This window comes from Colossoma macropomum, unplaced genomic scaffold (assembly GCF_904425465.1).
Source record: "Colossoma macropomum unplaced genomic scaffold, Colossoma_macropomum, whole genome shotgun sequence".
NCBI lineage: Eukaryota > Metazoa > Chordata > Actinopteri > Characiformes > Serrasalmidae > Colossoma > Colossoma macropomum.
In genome coordinates, this window is record NW_023494801.1 from 17,471,428 (window position 1) to 17,489,559 (window position 18,132).

Below are 18,132 nucleotides of genomic sequence, written 5' to 3' on the forward strand. Positions count from 1 at the left end.
GAAAATTCCTATGTACTGTTTATCATTGTTAGGCATGCTTTTCACATGAATCCCCTCTAAACGGACCTAGCGAGTCACAGAACGATTTGTCATATTGTTATAGAGAGGAAAATAAGCCACACGATCCCTTTCATGTCGACGAGGTGGCCGAGAGGTTAAGGCGATGGACTGCTAATCCATTGTGCTCTGCACGCGTGGGTTCGAATCCCACCTTCGTCGAACAGGCTTTCTTTAGTCATCAAATTAAATGTTGATCTCAGGTCGATATTGCAATGCTTTCTCTGAGATGGTATCACAATTCTCCATCACACCTACTTAAAAGAAAAAACTTTCTCTATGGCAAACGACCCCTAACAACTTTTACGAGTTGGCCAAAAGTTTTAGCAGAAGATCCCTTCTTCGTTGAAAAGGCTGTCTTTAGTCATCAAAGTAAAGTTGAACCATGGTCTGCTCCTGAGGTCAAAGGTGTTATTCTTGTGCTGAGATGATATTGCAATTCTCCATGAAACCTATCCAAAAGAAGAAATTTCTATATGGCAAACGACACACTATGCCTTTTCCCAATTGACTGAACGGTTAGAGGGATGGACTGTTAACCTGTTGAGCTCCGCACACATGGGATTGAATCCCATCATTGTCAAAAAGGCTATATTTAGTCACCAAACTAATGTTGTACCTTGATCTGCTCCCGAGGTCAAAGGTTCAATTTCTGTTCTGAGATGATAGTTCAATTCTCCATGAAACCTACGTAAAAGAAAAAAATTCAACACGGCAAAAAACTCCTAATTCTTTTTCCGAGCTGGACGAAAGTTTAGGGAGGTGGACTTCTAATCCGTTGTGCTCTGGATGCATGGGATCCAAACCCAGCTTCGTCTACGAGGACATCTTTAAATATCACACAATTGTTGAAGACTGATGTGCTCTTGAAGTCAAGTGTGCATTACTGGATCTCAGTTGCTATTTCAATATTTCAGGACGCCACCTTATTTAGTGTAAAAAGTTTGGCCGACATTTCAGTACCAAATGACACTTCACTGTCCAGTAAATAAACAGGGCGTCAAAAACGTAGGGCGTCGAAGGTTCCACTGTACTGTTTGACATTTGTAGACATGTGTTTGACATGAATCTCTGTTAAACAAACATAGTTAGCTCTAGAAAGATTTATTTTATTATCACAGAAAAGTACAAGTGCAGTGCTTGTTCTGAGATGCTATGGCAGTACTCCATGACACGCACTCTACATATTGTTAAAAATATATGAATGACATTTTAATGTGTAGTACAGAAACAGGTGGGCAAAAATTTAGGCCATAGAAAGTTGCAGTGTACTGTTTCTAAAGGTTAGACATGTGTTTGCCATTCAGCCCTCTTAAATGGACATAGTTAGCGCTAGAACGCTTAGATTTGTTCTTATAGCGAGGAACACGCACCTCTGCTCCCTCGTGTGGACGAGGTGGCCGAGTGGTTAAGGCGATGGACTGCTAATCCATTGTGCTCTGCACGCGTGGGTTCGAATCCCACCTTCGTCGGAAAGAGCTTCTTTAGTCATCAAACTAACAGTGAACGTTGACCTCCGGTCAAAAGTGCAATGTTTGCTCTGAGGTGCTCTTTCCATTCTACCTGACACTGATTTGAAAGAAAGAATTTCTCTACGGCAAACGACAACCAAGACTTCCTCCGATTTGGCCGAAAGGTCAGGGAGGTGGACTGCGAATCTGCTTTGCTCTGGATGCGTGAGATCCAATCCTAACTTCAACAACAAAGGCTGTCTTCAAACATGACACAACTGTTGTACACTGATGTGCACTTGAGGTCAGACGCGCAATACCCTTTCTAACATGCTATTTCAGTACTTCATGACGCCCACAGTTCAATACCAGCTGACGTTTCACCGTCCAGTAAGGAAACAGGTGGGCAAAAGTTTAGGCCATAGAAAATTCCTATGTACTGTTTATCATTGTTAGGCATGCTTTTCACATGAATCCCCTCTAAACGGACCTAGCGAGTCACAGAACGATTTGTCATATTGTTATAGAGAGGAAAATAAGCCACACGATCCCTTTCATGTCGACGAGGTGGCCGAGAGGTTAAGGCGATGGACTGCTAATCCATTGTGCTCTGCACGCGTGGGTTCGAATCCCACCTTCGTCGAACAGGCTTTCTTTAGTCATCAAATTAAATGTTGATCTCAGGTCGATATTGCAATGCTTTCTCTGAGATGGTATCACAATTCTCCATCACACCTACTTAAAAGAAAAAACTTTCTCTATGGCAAACGACCCCTAACAACTTTTACGAGTTGGCCAAAAGTTTTAGCAGAAGATCCCTTCTTCGTTGAAAAGGCTGTCTTTAGTCATCAAAGTAAAGTTGAACCATGGTCTGCTCCTGAGGTCAAAGGTGTTATTCTTGTGCTGAGATGATATTGCAATTCTCCATGAAACCTATCCAAAAGAAGAAATTTCTATATGGCAAACGACACACTATGCCTTTTCCCAATTGACTGAACGGTTAGAGGGATGGACTGTTAACCTGTTGAGCTCCGCACACATGGGATTGAATCCCATCATTGTCAAAAAGGCTATATTTAGTCACCAAACTAATGTTGTACCTTGATCTGCTCCCGAGGTCAAAGGTTCAATTTCTGTTCTGAGATGATAGTTCAATTCTCCATGAAACCTACGTAAAAGAAAAAAATTCAACACGGCAAAAAACTCCTAATTCTTTTTCCGAGCTGGACGAAAGTTTAGGGAGGTGGACTTTCTAATCCGTTGTGCTCTGGATGCATGGGATCCAAACCCAGCTTCGTCTACGAGGACATCTTTAAATATCACACAATTGTTGAAGACTGATGTGCTCTTGAAGTCAAGTGTGCATTACTGGATCTCAGTTGCTATTTCAATATTTCAGGACGCCACCTTATTTAGTGTAAAAAGTTTGGCCGACATTTCAGTACCAAATGACACTTCACTGTCCAGTAAATAAACAGGGCGTCAAAAACGTAGGGCGTCGAAGGTTCCAATGTACTGTTTGACATTTGTAGACATGTGTTTGACATGAATCTCTGTTAAACAAACATAGTTAGCTCTAGAAAGATTTATTTTATTATCACAGAAAAGTACAAGTGCAGTGCTTGTTCTGAGATGCTATGGCAGTACTCCATGACACGCACTCTACATATTGTTAAAAATATATGAATGACATTTTAATGTGTAGTACAGAAACAGGTGGGCAAAAATTTAGGCCATAGAAAGTTGCAGTGTACTGTTTCTAAAGGTTAGACATGTGTTTGCCATTCAGCCCTCTTAAATGGACATAGTTAGCGCTAGAACGCTTAGATTTGTTCTTATAGCGAGGAACACGCACCTCTGCTCCCTCGTGTGGACGAGGTGGCCGAGTGGTTAAGGCGATGGACTGCTAATCCATTGTGCTCTGCACGCGTGGGTTCGAATCCCACCTTCGTCGGAAAGAGCTTCTTTAGTCATCAAACTAACAGTGAACGTTGACCTCCGGTCAAAAGTGCAATGTTTGCTCTGAGGTGCTCTTTCCATTCTACCTGACACTGATTTGAAAGAAAGAATTTCTCTACGGCAAACGACAACCAAGACTTCCTCCGATTTGGCCGAAAGGTCAGGGAGGTGGACTGCGAATCTGCTTTGCTCTGGATGCGTGAGATCCAATCCTAACTTCAACAACAAAGGCTGTCTTCAAACATGACACAACTGTTGTACACTGATGTGCACTTGAGGTCAGACCCGCAATACCCTTTCTAACATGCTATTTCAGTACTTCATGACGCCCACAGTTCAATACCAGCTGACGTTTCACCGTCCAGTAAGGAAACAGGTGGGCAAAAGTTCAGGCCATAGAAAATTCCTATGTACTGTTTATCATTGTTAGGCATGCTTTTCACATGAATCCCCTCTAAACGGACCTAGCGAGTCACAGAACGATTTGTCATATTGTTATAGAGAGGAAAATAAGCCACACGATCCCTTTCATGTCGACGAGGTGGCCGAGAGGTTAAGGCGATGGACTGCTAATCCATTGTGCTCTGCACGCGTGGGTTCGAATCCCACCTTCGTCGAACAGGCTTTCTTTAGTCATCAAATTAAATGTTGATCTCAGGTCGATATTGCAATGCTTTCTCTGAGATGGTATCACAATTCTCCATCACACCTACTTAAAAGAAAAGACTTTCTCTATGGCAAACGACCCCTAACAACTTTTACGAGTTGGCTGAAAGCTTTAGCAGAAGATCCCTTCTTCGTTGAAAAGGCTGTCTTTAGTCATCAAAGTAAAGTTGAACCATGGTCTGCTCCTGAGGTCAAAGGTGTTATTCTTGTGCTGAGATGATATTGCAATTCTCCATGAAACCTATCCAAAAGAAGAAATTTCTATATGGCAAACGACACACTATGCCTTTTCCCAATTGACTGAACGGTTAGAGGGATGGACTGTTAACCTGTTGAGCTCCGCACACATGGGATTGAATCCCATCATTGTCAAAAAGGCTATATTTAGTCACCAAACTAATGTTGTACCTTGATCTGCTCCCGAGGTCAAAGGTTCAATTTCTGTTCTGAGATGATAGTTCAATTCTCCATGAAACCTACGTAAAAGAAAAAAATTCAACACGGCAAAAAACTCCTAATTCTTTTTCCGAGCTGGACGAAAGTTTAGGGAGGTGGATTTCTAATCCGTTGTGCTCTGGATGCATGGGATCCAAACCCAGCTTCGTCTACGAGGACATCTTTAAATATCACACAATTGTTGAAGACTGATGTGCTCTTGAAGTCAAGTGTGCATTACTGGATCTCAGTTGCTATTTCAATATTTCAGGACGCCACCTTATTTAGTGTAAAAAGTTTGGCCGACATTTCAGTACCAAATGACACTTCACTGTCCAGTAAATAAACAGGGCGTCAAAAACGTAGGGCATCGAAGGTTCCACTGTACTGTTTGACATTTGTAGACATGTGTTTGACATGAATCTCTGTTAAACAAACATAGTTAGCTCTAGAAAGATTTATTTTATTATCACAGAAAAGTACAAGTGCAGTGCTTGTTCTGAGATGCTATGGCAGTACTCCATGACACGCACTCTACATATTGTTAAAAATATATGAATGACATTTTAATGTGTAGTACAGAAACAGGTGGGCAAAAATTTAGGCCATAGAAAGTTGCAGTGTACTGTTTCTAAAGGTTAGACATGTGTTTGCCATTCAGCCCTCTTAAATGGACATAGTTAGCGCTAGAACGCTTAGATTTGTTCTTATAGCGAGGAACACGCACCTCTGCTCCCTCGTGTGGACGAGGTGGCCGAGTGGTTAAGGCGATGGACTGCTAATCCATTGTGCTCTGCACGCGTGGGTTCGAATCCCACCTTCGTCGGAAAGAGCTTCTTTAGTCATCAAACTAACAGTGAACGTTGACCTCCGGTCAAAAGTGCAATGTTTGCTCTGAGGTGCTCTTTCCATTCTACCTGACACTGATTTGAAAGAAAGAATTTCTCTACGGCAAACGACAACCAAGACTTCCTCCGATTTGGCCGAAAGGTCAGGGAGGTGGACTGCGAATCTGCTTTGCTCTGGATGCGTGAGATCCAATCCTAACTTCAACAACAAAGGCTGTCTTCAAACATGACACAACTGTTGTACACTGATGTGCACTTGAGGTCAGACGCGCAATACCCTTTCTAACATGCTATTTCAGTACTTCATGACGCCCACAGTTCAATACCAGCTGACGTTTCACCGTCCAGTAAGGAAACAGGTGGGCAAAAGTTTAGGCCATAGAAAATTCCTATGTACTGTTTATCATTGTTAGGCATGCTTTTCACATGAATCCCCTCTAAACGGACCTAGCGAGTCACAGAACGATTTGTCATATTGTTATAGAGAGGAAAATAAGCCACACGATCCCTTTCATGTCGACGAGGTGGCCGAGAGGTTAAGGCGATGGACTGCTAATCCATTGTGCTCTGCACGCGTGGGTTCGAATCCCACCTTCGTCGAACAGGCTTTCTTTAGTCATCAAATTAAATGTTGATCTCAGGTCGATATTGCAATGCTTTCTCTGAGATGGTATCACAATTCTCCATCACACCTACTTAAAAGAAAAAACTTTCTCTATGGCAAACGACCCCTAACAACTTTTACGAGTTGGCCAAAAGTTTTAGCAGAAGATCCCTTCTTCGTTGAAAAGGCTGTCTTTAGTCATCAAAGTAAAGTTGAACCATGGTCTGCTCCTGAGGTCAAAGGTGTTATTCTTGTGCTGAGATGATATTGCAATTCTCCATGAAACCTATCCAAAAGAAGAAATTTCTATATGGCAAACGACACACTATGCCTTTTCCCAATTGACTGAACGGTTAGAGGGATGGACTGTTAACCTGTTGAGCTCCGCACACATGGGATTGAATCCCATCATTGTCAAAAAGGCTATATTTAGTCACCAAACTAATGTTGTACCTTGATCTGCTCCCGAGGTCAAAGGTTCAATTTCTGTTCTGAGATGATAGTTCAATTCTCCATGAAACCTACATAAAAGAAAAAAATTCAACACGGCAAAAAACTCCTAATTCTTTTTCCGAGCTGGACGAAAGGTTTAGGGAGGTGGACTTCTAATCCGTTGTGCTCTGGATGCATGGGATCCAAACCCAGCTTCGTCTACGAGGACATCTTTAAATATCACACAATTGTTGAAGACTGATGTGCTCTTGAAGTCAAGTGTGCATTACTGGATCTCAGTTGCTATTTCAATATTTCAGGACGCCACCTTATTTAGTGTAAAAAGTTTGGCCGACATTTCAGTACCAAATGACACTTCACTGTCCAGTAAATAAACAGGGCGTCAAAAACGTAGGGCGTCGAAGGTTCCACTGTACTGTTTGACATTTGTAGACATGTGTTTGACATGAATCTCTGTTAAACAAACATAGTTAGCTCTAGAAAGATTTATTTTATTATCACAGAAAAGTACAAGTGCAGTGCTTGTTCTGAGATGCTATGGCAGTACTCCATGACACGCACTCTACATATTGTTAAAAATATATGAATGACATTTTAATGTGTAGTACAGAAACAGGTGGGCAAAAATTTAGGCCATAGAAAGTTGCAGTGTACTGTTTCTAAAGGTTAGACATGTGTTTGCCATTCAGCCCTCTTAAATGGACATAGTTAGCGCTAGAACGCTTAGATTTGTTCTTATAGCGAGGAACACGCACCTCTGCTCCCTCGTGTGGACGAGGTGGCCGAGTGGTTAAGGCGATGGACTGCTAATCCATTGTGCTCTGCACGCGTGGGTTCGAATCCCACCTTCGTCGGAAAGAGCTTCTTTAGTCATCAAACTAACAATGAACGTTGACCTCCGGTCAAAAGTGCAATGTTTGCTCTGAGGTGCTCTTTCCATTCTGCCTGACACTGATTTGAAAGAAAGAATTTCTCTACGGCAAACGACAACCAAGACTTCCTCCGATTTGGCCGAAAGGTCAGGGAGGTGGACTGCGAATCTGCTTTGCTCTGGATGCGTGAGATCCAATCCTAACTTCAACAACAAAGGCTGTCTTCAAACATGACACAACTGTTGTACACTGATGTGCACTTGAGGTCAGACGCGCAATACCCTTTCTAACATGCTATTTCAGTACTTCATGACGCCCACAGTTCAATACCAGCTGACGTTTCACCGTCCAGTAAGGAAACAGGTGGGCAAAAGTTTAGGCCATAGAAAATTCCTATGTACTGTTTATCATTGTTAGGCATGCTTTTCACATGAATCCCCTCTAAACGGACCTAGCGAGTCACAGAACGATTTGTCATATTGTTCTAGAGAGGAAAATAAGCCACACGATCCCTGTCATGTCGACGAGGTGGCCGAGAGGTTAAGGCGATGGACTGCTAATCCATTGTGCTCTGCACGCGTGGGTTCGAATCCCTCCTTCGTCGAACAGGCTTTCTTTAGTCATCAAATTAAATGTTGATCTCAGGTCGATATTGCAATGCTTTCTCTGAGATGGTATCACAATTCTCCATCACAACTACTTAAAAGAAAAAACTTTCTCTATGGCAAACGACCCCTAACAACTTTTACGAGTTGGCCAAAAGTTTTAGCAGAAGATCCCTTCTTCGTTGAAAAGGCTGTCTTTAGTCATCAAAGTAAAGTTGAACCATGGTCTGCTCCTGAGGTCAAAGGTGTTATTCTTGTGCTGAGATGATATTGCAATTCTCCATGAAACCTATCCAAAAGAAGAAATTTCTATATGGCAAACGACACACTATGCCTTTTCCCAATTGACTGAACGGTTAGAGGGATGGACTGTTAACCTGTTGAGCTCCGCACACATGGGATTGAATCCCATCATTGTCAAAAAGGCTATATTTAGTCACCAAACTAATGTTGTACCTTGATCTGCTCCCGAGGTCAAAGGTTCAATTTCTGTTCTGAGATGATAGTTCAATTCTCCATGAAACCTACGTAAAAGAAAAAAATTCAACACGGCAAAAAACTCCTAATTCTTTTTCCGAGCTGGACGAAAGTTTAGGGAGGTGGACTTCTAATCCGTTGTGCTCTGGATGCATGGGATCCAAACCCAGCTTCGTCTACGAGGACATCTTTAAATATCACACAATTGTTGAAGACTGATGTGCTCTTGAAGTCAAGTGTGCATTACTGGATCTCAGTTGCTATTTCAATATTTCAGGACGCCACCTTATTTAGTGTAAAAAGTTTGGCCGACATTTCAGTACCAAATGACACTTCACTGTCCAGTAAATAAACAGGGCGTCAACAACGTAGGGCGTCGAAGGTTCCAATGTACTGTTTGACATTTGTAGACATGTGTTTGACATGAATCTCTGTTAAACAAACATAGTTAGCTCTAGAAAGATTTATTTTATTATCACAGAAAAGTACAAGTGCAGTGCTTGTTCTGAGATGCTATGGCAGTACTCCATGACACGCACTCTACATATTGTTAAAAATATATGAATGACATTTTAATGTGTAGTACAGAAACAGGTGGGCAAAAATTTAGGCCATAGAAAGTTGCAGTGTACTGTTTCTAAAGGTTAGACATGTGTTTGCCATTCAGCCCTCTTAAATGGACATAGTTAGCGCTAGAACGCTTAGATTTGTTCTTATAGCGAGGAACACGCACCTCTGCTCCCTCGTGTGGACGAGGTGGCCGAGTGGTTAAGGCGATGGACTGCTAATCCATTGTGCTCTGCACGCGTGGGTTCGAATCCCACCTTCGTCGGAAAGAGCTTCTTTAGTCATCAAACTAACAGTGAACGTTGACCTCCGGTCAAAAGTGCAATGTTTGCTCTGAGGTGCTCTTTCCATTCTACCTGACACTGATTTGAAAGAAAGAATTTCTCTACGGCAAACGACAACCAAGACTTCCTCCGATTTGGCCGAAAGGTCAGGGAGGTGGACTGCGAATCTGCTTTGCTCTGGATGCGTGAGATCCAATCCTAACTTCAACAACAAAGGCTGTCTTCAAACATGACACAACTGTTGTACACTGATGTGCACTTGAGGTCAGACCCGCAATACCCTTTCTAACATGCTATTTCAGTACTTCATGACGCCCACAGTTCAATACCAGCTGACGTTTCACCGTCCAGTAAGGAAACAGGTGGGCAAAAGTTTAGGCCATAGAAAATTCCTATGTACTGTTTATCATTGTTAGGCATGCTTTTCACATGAATCCCCTCTAAACGGACCTAGCGAGTCACAGAACGATTTGTCATATTGTTCTAGAGAGGAAAATAAGCCACACGATCCCTGTCATGTCGACGAGGTGGCCGAGAGGTTAAGGCGATGGACTGCTAATCCATTGTGCTCTGCACGCGTGGGTTCGAATCCCACCTTCGTCGGAAAGAGCTTCTTTAGTCATCAAACTAACAGTGAACGTTGACCTCCGGTCAAAAGTGCAATGTTTGCTCTGAGGTGCTCTTTCCATTCTACCTGACACTGATTTGAAAGAAAGAATTTCTCTACGGCAAACGACAACCAAGACTTCCTCCGATTTGGCCGAAAGGTCAGGGAGGTGGACTGCGAATCTGCTTTGCTCTGGATGCGTGAGATCCAATCCTAACTTCAACAACAAAGGCTGTCTTCAAACATGACACAACTGTTGTACACTGATGTGCACTTGAGGTCAGACCCGCAATACCCTTTCTAACATGCTATTTCAGTACTTCATGACGCCCACAGTTCAATACCAGCTGACGTTTCACCGTCCAGTAAGGAAACAGGTGGGCAAAAGTTTAGGCCATAGAAAATTCCTATGTACTGTTTATCATTGTTAGGCATGCTTTTCACATGAATCCCCTCTAAACGGACCTAGCGAGTCACAGAACGATTTGTCATATTGTTATAGAGAGGAAAATAAGCCACACGATCCCTTTCATGTCGACGAGGTGGCCGAGAGGTTAAGGCGATGGACTGCTAATCCATTGTGCTCTGCACGCGTGGGTTCGAATCCCACCTTCGTCGAACAGGCTTTCTTTAGTCATCAAATTAAATGTTGATCTCAGGTCGATATTGCAATGCTTTCTCTGAGATGGTATCACAATTCTCCATCACACCTACTTAAAAGAAAAAACTTTCTCTATGGCAAACGACCCCTAACAACTTTTACGAGTTGGCCAAAAGTTTTAGCAGAAGATCCCTTCTTCGTTGAAAAGGCTGTCTTTAGTCATCAAAGTAAAGTTGAACCATGGTCTGCTCCTGAGGTCAAAGGTGTTATTCTTGTGCTGAGATGATATTGCAATTCTCCATGAAACCTATCCAAAAGAAGAAATTTCTATATGGCAAACGACACACTATGCCTTTTCCCAATTGACTGAACGGTTAGAGGGATGGACTGTTAACCTGTTGAGCTCCGCACACATGGGATTGAATCCCATCATTGTCAAAAAGGCTATATTTAGTCACCAAACTAATGTTGTACCTTGATCTGCTGCCGAGGTCAAAGGTTCAATTTCTGTTCTGAGATGATAGTTCAATTCTCCATGAAACCTACATAAAAGAAAAAAATTCAACACGGCAAAAAACTCCTAATTCTTTTTCCGAGCTGGACGAAAGGTTAGGGAGGTGGACTTCTAATCCGTTGTGCTCTGGATGCATGGGATCCAAACCCAGCTTCGTCTACGAGGACATCTTTAAATATCACACAATTGTTGAAGACTGATGTGCTCTTGAAGTCAAGTGTGCATTACTGGATCTCAGTTGCTATTTCAATATTTCAGGACGCCACCTTATTTAGTGTAAAAAGTTTGGCCGACATTTCAGTACCAAATGACACTTCACTGTCCAGTAAATAAACAGGGCGTCAAAAACGTAGGGCGTCGAAGGTTCCAATGTACTGTTTGACATTTGTAGACATGTGTTTGACATGAATCTCTGTTAAACAAACATAGTTAGCTCTAGAAAGATTTATTTTATTATCACAGAAAAGTACAAGTGCAGTGCTTGTTCTGAGATGCTATGGCAGTACTCCATGACACGCACTCTACATATTGTTAAAAATATATGAATGACATTTTAATGTGTAGTACAGAAACAGGTGGGCAAAAATTTAGGCCATAGAAAGTTGCAGTGTACTGTTTCTAAAGGTTAGACATGTGTTTGCCATTCAGCCCTCTTAAATGGACATAGTTAGCGCTAGAACGCTTAGATTTGTTCTTATAGCGAGGAACACGCACCTCTGCTCCCTCGTGTGGACGAGGTGGCCGAGTGGTTAAGGCGATGGACTGCTAATCCATTGTGCTCTGCACGCGTGGGTTCGAATCCCACCTTCGTCGGAAAGAGCTTCTTTAGTCATCAAACTAACAGTGAACGTTGACCTCCGGTCAAAAGTGCAATGTTTGCTCTGAGGTGCTCTTTCCATTCTACCTGACACTGATTTGAAAGAAAGAATTTCTCTACGGCAAACGACAACCAAGACTTCCTCCGATTTGGCCGAAAGGTCAGGGAGGTGGACTGCGAATCTGCTTTGCTCTGGATGCGTGAGATCCAATCCTAACTTCAACAACAAAGGCTGTCTTCAAACATGACACAACTGTTGTACACTGATGTGCACTTGAGGTCAGACGCGCAATACCCTTTCTAACATGCTATTTCAGTACTTCATGACGCCCACAGTTCAATACCAGCTGACGTTTCACCGTCCAGTAAGGAAACAGGTGGGCAAAAGTTTAGGCCATAGAAAATTCCTATGTACTGTTTATCATTGTTAGGCATGCTTTTCACATGAATCCCCTCTAAACGGACCTAGCGAGTCACAGAACGATTTGTCATATTGTTATAGAGAGGAAAATAAGCCACACGATCCCTTTCATGTCGACGAGGTGGCCGAGAGGTTAAGGCGATGGACTGCTAATCCATTGTGCTCTGCACGCGTGGGTTCGAATCCCACCTTCGTCGAACAGGCTTTCTTTAGTCATCAAATTAAATGTTGATCTCAGGTCGATATTGCAATGCTTTCTCTGAGATGGTATCACAATTCTCCATCACAACTACTTAAAAGAAAAAACTTTCTCTATGGCAAACGACCCCTAACAACTTTTACGAGTTGGCCAAAAGTTTTAGCAGAAGATCCCTTCTTCGTTGAAAAGGCTGTCTTTAGTCATCAAAGTAAAGTTGAACCATGGTCTGCTCCTGAGGTCAAAGGTGTTATTCTTGTGCTGAGATGATATTGCAATTCTCCATGAAACCTATCCAAAAGAAGAAATTTCTATATGGCAAACGACACACTATGCCTTTTCCCAATTGACTGAACGGTTAGAGGGATGGACTGTTAACCTGTTGAGCTCCGCACACATGGGATTGAATCCCATCATTGTCAAAAAGGCTATATTTAGTCACCAAACTAATGTTGTACCTTGATCTGCTCCCGAGGTCAAAGGTTCAATTTCTGTTCTGAGATGATAGTTCAATTCTCCATGAAACCTACGTAAAAGAAAAAAATTCAACACGGCAAAAAACTCCTAATTCTTTTTCCGAGCTGGACGAAAGTTTAGGGAGGTGGACTTCTAATCCGTTGTGCTCTGGATGCATGGGATCCAAACCCAGCTTCGTCTACGAGGACATCTTTAAATATCACACAATTGTTGAAGACTGATGTGCTCTTGAAGTCAAGTGTGCATTACTGGATCTCAGTTGCTATTTCAATATTTCAGGACGCCACCTTATTTAGTGTAAAAAGTTTGGCCGACATTTCAGTACCAAATGACACTTCACTGTCCAGTAAATAAACAGGGCGTCAAAAACGTAGGGCGTCGAAGGTTCCAATGTACTGTTTGACATTTGTAGACATGTGTTTGACATGAATCTCTGTTAAACAAACATAGTTAGCTCTAGAAAGATTTATTTTATTATCACAGAAAAGTACAAGTGCAGTGCTTGTTCTGAGATGCTATGGCAGTACTCCATGACACGCACTCTACATATTGTTAAAAATATATGAATGACATTTTAATGTGTAGTACAGAAACAGGTGGGCAAAAATTTAGGCCATAGAAAGTTGCAGTGTACTGTTTCTAAAGGTTAGACATGTGTTTGCCATTCAGCCCTCTTAAATGGACATAGTTAGCGCTAGAACGCTTAGATTTGTTCTTATAGCGAGGAACACGCACCTCTGCTCCCTCGTGTGGACGAGGTGGCCGAGTGGTTAAGGCGATGGACTGCTAATCCATTGTGCTCTGCACGCGTGGGTTCGAATCCCACCTTCGTCGGAAAGAGCTTCTTTAGTCATCAAACTAACAGTGAACGTTGACCTCCGGTCAAAAGTGCAATGTTTGCTCTGAGGTGCTCTTTCCATTCTACCTGACACTGATTTGAAAGAAAGAATTTCTCTACGGCAAACGACAACCAAGACTTCCTCCGATTTGGCCGAAAGGTCAGGGAGGTGGACTGCGAATCTGCTTTGCTCTGGATGCGTGAGATCCAATCCTAACTTCAACAACAAAGGCTGTCTTCAAACATGACACAACTGTTGTACACTGATGTGCACTTGAGGTCAGACGCGCAATACCCTTTCTAACATGCTATTTCAGTACTTCATGACGCCCACAGTTCAATACCAGCTGACGTTTCACCGTCCAGTAAGGAAACAGGTGGGCAAAAGTTTAGGCCATAGAAAATTCCTATGTACTGTTTATCATTGTTAGGCATGCTTTTCACATGAATCCCCTCTAAACGGACCAAGTGAGTCATAGAACGATTTGTCATATTGTTATAGAGAGGAAAATAAGCCACACAATCCCTTTCATGTCGACGAGGTGGCCGAGTGGTTAAGGCGATGGACTGCTAATCCATTGTGCTCTGCACGCGTGGGTTCGAATCCCACCTTCGTCGGAAAGAGCTTCTTTAGTCATCAAATTAAATGTTGATCTCAGGTCGATATTGCAATGCTTTCTCTGAGATGGTATCACAATTCTCCATCACACTACTTAAAAGAAAAGACTTTCTCTATGGCAAACGACCCCTAACAACTTTTACGAGTTGGCCAAAAGTTTTAGCAGAAGATCCCTTCTTCGTTGAAAAGGCTGTCTTTAGTCATCAAAGTAAAGTTGAACCATGGTCTGCTCCTGAGGTCAAAGGTGTTATTCTTGTGCTGAGATGATATTGCAATTCTCCATGAAACCTATCCAAAAGAAGAAATTTCTATATGGCAAACGACACACTATGCCTTTTCCCAATTGACTGAACGGTTAGAGGGATGGACTGTTAACCTGTTGAGCTCCGCACACATGGGATTGAATCCCATCATTGTCAAAAAGGCTATATTTAGTCACCAAACTAATGTTGTACCTTGATCTGCTCCCGAGGTCAAAGGTTCAATTTCTGTTCTGAGATGATAGTTCAATTCTCCATGAAACCTACGTAAAAGAAAAAAATTCAACACGGCAAAAAACTCCTAATTCTTTTTCCGAGCTGGACGAAAGTTTAGGGAGGTGGACTTCTAATCCGTTGTGCTCTGGATGCATGGGATCCAAACCCAGCTTCGTCTACGAGGACATCTTTAAATATCACACAATTGTTGAAGACTGATGTGCTCTTGAAGTCAAGTGTGCATTACTGGATCTCAGTTGCTATTTCAATATTTCAGGACGCCACCTTATTTAGTGTAAAAAGTTTGGCCGACATTTCAGTACCAAATGACACTTCACTGTCCAGTAAATAAACAGGGCGTCAAAAACGTAGGGCGTCGAAGGTTCCAATGTACTGTTTGACATTTGTAGACATGTGTTTGACATGAATCTCTGTTAAACAAACATAGTTAGCTCTAGAAAGATTTATTTTATTATCACAGAAAAGTACAAGTGCAGTGCTTGTTCTGAGATGCTATGGCAGTACTCCATGACACGCACTCTACATATTGTTAAAAATATATGAATGACATTTTAATGTGTAGTACAGAAACAGGTGGGCAAAAATTTAGGCCATAGAAAGTTGCAGTGTACTGTTTCTAAAGGTTAGACATGTGTTTGCCATTCAGCCCTCTTAAATGGACATAGTTAGCGCTAGAACGCTTAGATTTGTTCTTATAGCGAGGAACACGCACCTCTGCTCCCTCGTGTGGACGAGGTGGCCGAGTGGTTAAGGCGATGGACTGCTAATCCATTGTGCTCTGCACGCGTGGGTTCGAATCCCACCTTCGTCGGAAAGAGCTTCTTTAGTCTTCAAACTAACAGTGAACTTTGACCTCCGGTCAAAAGTGCAATGTTTGCTCTGAGGTGCTCTTTCCATTCTACCTGACACTGATTTGAAAGAAAGAATTTCTCTACGGCAAACGACAACCAAGACTTCCTCCGATTTGGCCGAAAGGTCAGGGAGGTGGACTGCGAATCTGCTTTGCTCTGGATGCGTGAGATCCAATCCTAACTTCAACAACAAAGGCTGTCTTCAAACATGACACAACTGTTGTACACTGATGTGCACTTGAGGTCAGACGCGCAATACCCTTTCTAACATGCTATTTCAGTACTTCATGACGCCCACAGTTCAATACCAGCTGACGTTTCACCGTCCAGTAAGGAAACAGGTGGGCAAAAGTTTAGGCCATAGAAAATTCCTATGTACTGTTTATCATTGTTAGGCATGCTTTTCACATGAATCCCCTCTAAACGGACCAAGTGAGTCATAGAACGATTTGTCATATTGTTATAGAGAGGAAAATAAGCCACACGATCCCTTTCATGTCGACGAGGTGGCCGAGTGGTTAAGGCGATGGACTGCTAATCCATTGTGCTCTGCACGCGTGGGTTCGAATCCCACCTTCGTCGGAAAGAGCTTTCTTTAGTCATCAAATTAAATGTTGATCTCAGGTCGATATTGCAATGCTTTCTCTGAGATGGTATCACAATTCTCCATCACAACTACTTAAAAGAAAAACTTTCTCTATGGCAAACGACCCCTAACAAACTTTTACGAGTTGGCTGAAAGCTTTAGCAGAAGATCCCTTCTTCGTTGAAAAGGCTGTCTTTAGTCATCAAAGTAAAGTTGAACCATGGTCTGCTCCTGAGGTCAAAGGTGTTATTCTTGTGCTGAGATGATATTGCAATTCTCCATGAAACCTATCCAAAAGAAGAAATTTCTATATGGCAAACGACACACTATGCCTTTTCCCAATTGACTGAACGGTTAGAGGGATGGACTGTTAACCTGTTGAGCTCCGCACACATGGGATTGAATCCCATCATTGTCAAAAAGGCTATATTTAGTCACCAAACTAATGTTGTACCTTGATCTGCTCCCGAGGTCAAAGGTTCAATTTCTGTTCTGAGATGATAGTTCAATTCTCCATGAAACCTACGTAAAAGAAAAAAATTCAACACGGCAAAAAACTCCTAATTCTTTTTCCGAGCTGGACGAAAGGTTTAGGGAGGTGGACTTCTAATCCGTTGTGCTCTGGATGCATGGGATCCAAACCCAGCTTCGTCTACGAGGACATCTTTAAATATCACACAATTGTTGAAGACTGATGTGCTCTTGAAGTCAAGTGTGCATTACTGGATCTCAGTTGCTATTTCAATATTTCAGGACGCCACCTTATTTAGTGTCAAAGTTTGGCCGACATTTCAGTACCAAATGACACTTCACTGTCCAGTAAATAAACAGGGCGTCAAAAACGTAGGGCAGTCGAAGGTTCCACTGTACTGTTTGACATTTGTAGACATGTGTTTGACATGAATCTCTGTTAAACAAACATAGTTAGCTCTAGAAAGATTTATTTTATTATCACAGAAAAGTACAAGTGCAGTGCCTGTCTGAGATGCTATGGCAGTACTCCATGACACGCACTCTACATATTGTTAAAAATATATGAATGACATTTTAATGTGTAGTACAGAAACAGGTGGGCAAAAATTTAGGCCATAGAAAGTTGCAGTGTACTGTTTCTAAAGGTTAGACATGTGTTTGCCATTCAGCCCTCTTAAATGGACATAGTTAGCGCTAGAACGCTTAGATTTGTTCTTATAGCGAGGAACACGCACCTCTGCTCCCTCGTGTGGACGAGGTGGCCGAGTGGTTAAGGCGATGGACTGCTAATCCATTGTGCTCTGCACGCGTGGGTTCGAATCCCACCTTCGTCGGAAAGAGCTTCTTTAGTCATCAAACTAACAGTGAACGTTGACCTCCGGTCAAAAGTGCAATGTTTGCTCTGAGGTGCTCTTTCCATTCTACCTGACACTGATTTGAAAGAAAGAATTTCTCTACGGCAAACGACAACCAAGACTTCCTCCGATTTGGCCGAAAGGTCAGGGAGGTGGACTGCGAATCTGCTTTGCTCTGGATGCGTGAGATCCAATCCTAACTTCAACAACAAAGGCTGTCTTCAAACATGACACAACTGTTGTACACTGATGTGCACTTGAGGTCAGACGCGCAATACCCTTTCTAACATGCTATTTCAGTACTTCATGACGCCCACAGTTCAATACCAGCTGACGTTTCACCGTCCAGTAAGGAAACAGGTGGGCAAAAGTTTAGGCCATAGAAAATTCCTATGTACTGTTTATCATTGTTAGGCATGCTTTTCACATGAATCCCCTCTAAACGGACCAAGTGAGTCATAGAACGATTTGTCATATTGTTATAGAGAGGAAAATAAGCCAC

The 18,132-nt window shown here is 42.4% G+C and overlaps 2 long non-coding RNA genes and 19 other non-coding genes across 23 annotated transcripts; all 21 read left to right on the plus strand.

The window, feature by feature from the left end:
• The first annotated feature begins 3 nt into the window (after positions 1 to 3).
• Positions 4 to 6,539, plus strand: LOC118821076. Its single transcript, XR_005008314.1, has 3 exons — positions 4 to 143; positions 1,454 to 2,075; positions 3,387 to 6,539. It is a non-coding gene; the product is annotated as an uncharacterized LOC118821076 (long non-coding RNA).
• On the plus strand, positions 138 to 219 carry trnas-gcu. The gene has a single exon. It is a non-coding gene; the product is annotated as a tRNA-Ser (tRNA).
• Positions 1,448 to 1,529, plus strand: trnas-gcu. Its single transcript has one exon. It is a non-coding gene; the product is annotated as a tRNA-Ser (tRNA).
• Positions 2,070 to 2,151, plus strand: trnas-gcu. The gene has a single exon. It is a non-coding gene; the product is annotated as a tRNA-Ser (tRNA).
• Positions 3,381 to 3,462, plus strand: trnas-gcu. The gene has a single exon. It is a non-coding gene; the product is annotated as a tRNA-Ser (tRNA).
• trnas-gcu lies at positions 4,003 to 4,084 on the plus strand. Its single transcript has one exon. It is a non-coding gene; the product is annotated as a tRNA-Ser (tRNA).
• On the plus strand, positions 5,313 to 5,394 carry trnas-gcu. Its single transcript has one exon. It is a non-coding gene; the product is annotated as a tRNA-Ser (tRNA).
• Positions 5,935 to 6,016, plus strand: trnas-gcu. The gene has a single exon. It is a non-coding gene; the product is annotated as a tRNA-Ser (tRNA).
• Positions 6,540 to 6,633: 94 nt separating the features above from the next.
• On the plus strand, positions 6,634 to 18,128 carry LOC118821074. Of its 3 annotated transcripts, none has more exons than XR_005008310.1 (4): positions 6,634 to 12,359; positions 13,670 to 14,291; positions 15,601 to 16,222; positions 17,534 to 18,128. It is a non-coding gene; the product is annotated as an uncharacterized LOC118821074 (long non-coding RNA). The 3 variants fall into 3 exon arrangements; XR_005008311.1 differs by having other exon boundaries at positions 6,634 to 10,427; positions 11,738 to 14,291; XR_005008309.1 differs by having other exon boundaries at positions 6,634 to 14,291.
• trnas-gcu lies at positions 7,246 to 7,327 on the plus strand. The gene has a single exon. It is a non-coding gene; the product is annotated as a tRNA-Ser (tRNA).
• On the plus strand, positions 7,868 to 7,949 carry trnas-gcu. Its single transcript has one exon. It is a non-coding gene; the product is annotated as a tRNA-Ser (tRNA).
• On the plus strand, positions 9,178 to 9,259 carry trnas-gcu. The gene has a single exon. It is a non-coding gene; the product is annotated as a tRNA-Ser (tRNA).
• Positions 9,800 to 9,881, plus strand: trnas-gcu. Its single transcript has one exon. It is a non-coding gene; the product is annotated as a tRNA-Ser (tRNA).
• On the plus strand, positions 10,422 to 10,503 carry trnas-gcu. The gene has a single exon. It is a non-coding gene; the product is annotated as a tRNA-Ser (tRNA).
• On the plus strand, positions 11,732 to 11,813 carry trnas-gcu. The gene has a single exon. It is a non-coding gene; the product is annotated as a tRNA-Ser (tRNA).
• trnas-gcu lies at positions 12,354 to 12,435 on the plus strand. The gene has a single exon. It is a non-coding gene; the product is annotated as a tRNA-Ser (tRNA).
• trnas-gcu lies at positions 13,664 to 13,745 on the plus strand. Its single transcript has one exon. It is a non-coding gene; the product is annotated as a tRNA-Ser (tRNA).
• trnas-gcu lies at positions 14,286 to 14,367 on the plus strand. Its single transcript has one exon. It is a non-coding gene; the product is annotated as a tRNA-Ser (tRNA).
• Positions 15,595 to 15,676, plus strand: trnas-gcu. Its single transcript has one exon. It is a non-coding gene; the product is annotated as a tRNA-Ser (tRNA).
• On the plus strand, positions 16,217 to 16,298 carry trnas-gcu. The gene has a single exon. It is a non-coding gene; the product is annotated as a tRNA-Ser (tRNA).
• On the plus strand, positions 17,528 to 17,609 carry trnas-gcu. Its single transcript has one exon. It is a non-coding gene; the product is annotated as a tRNA-Ser (tRNA).
• Positions 18,129 to 18,132: the final 4 nt, after the last annotated feature.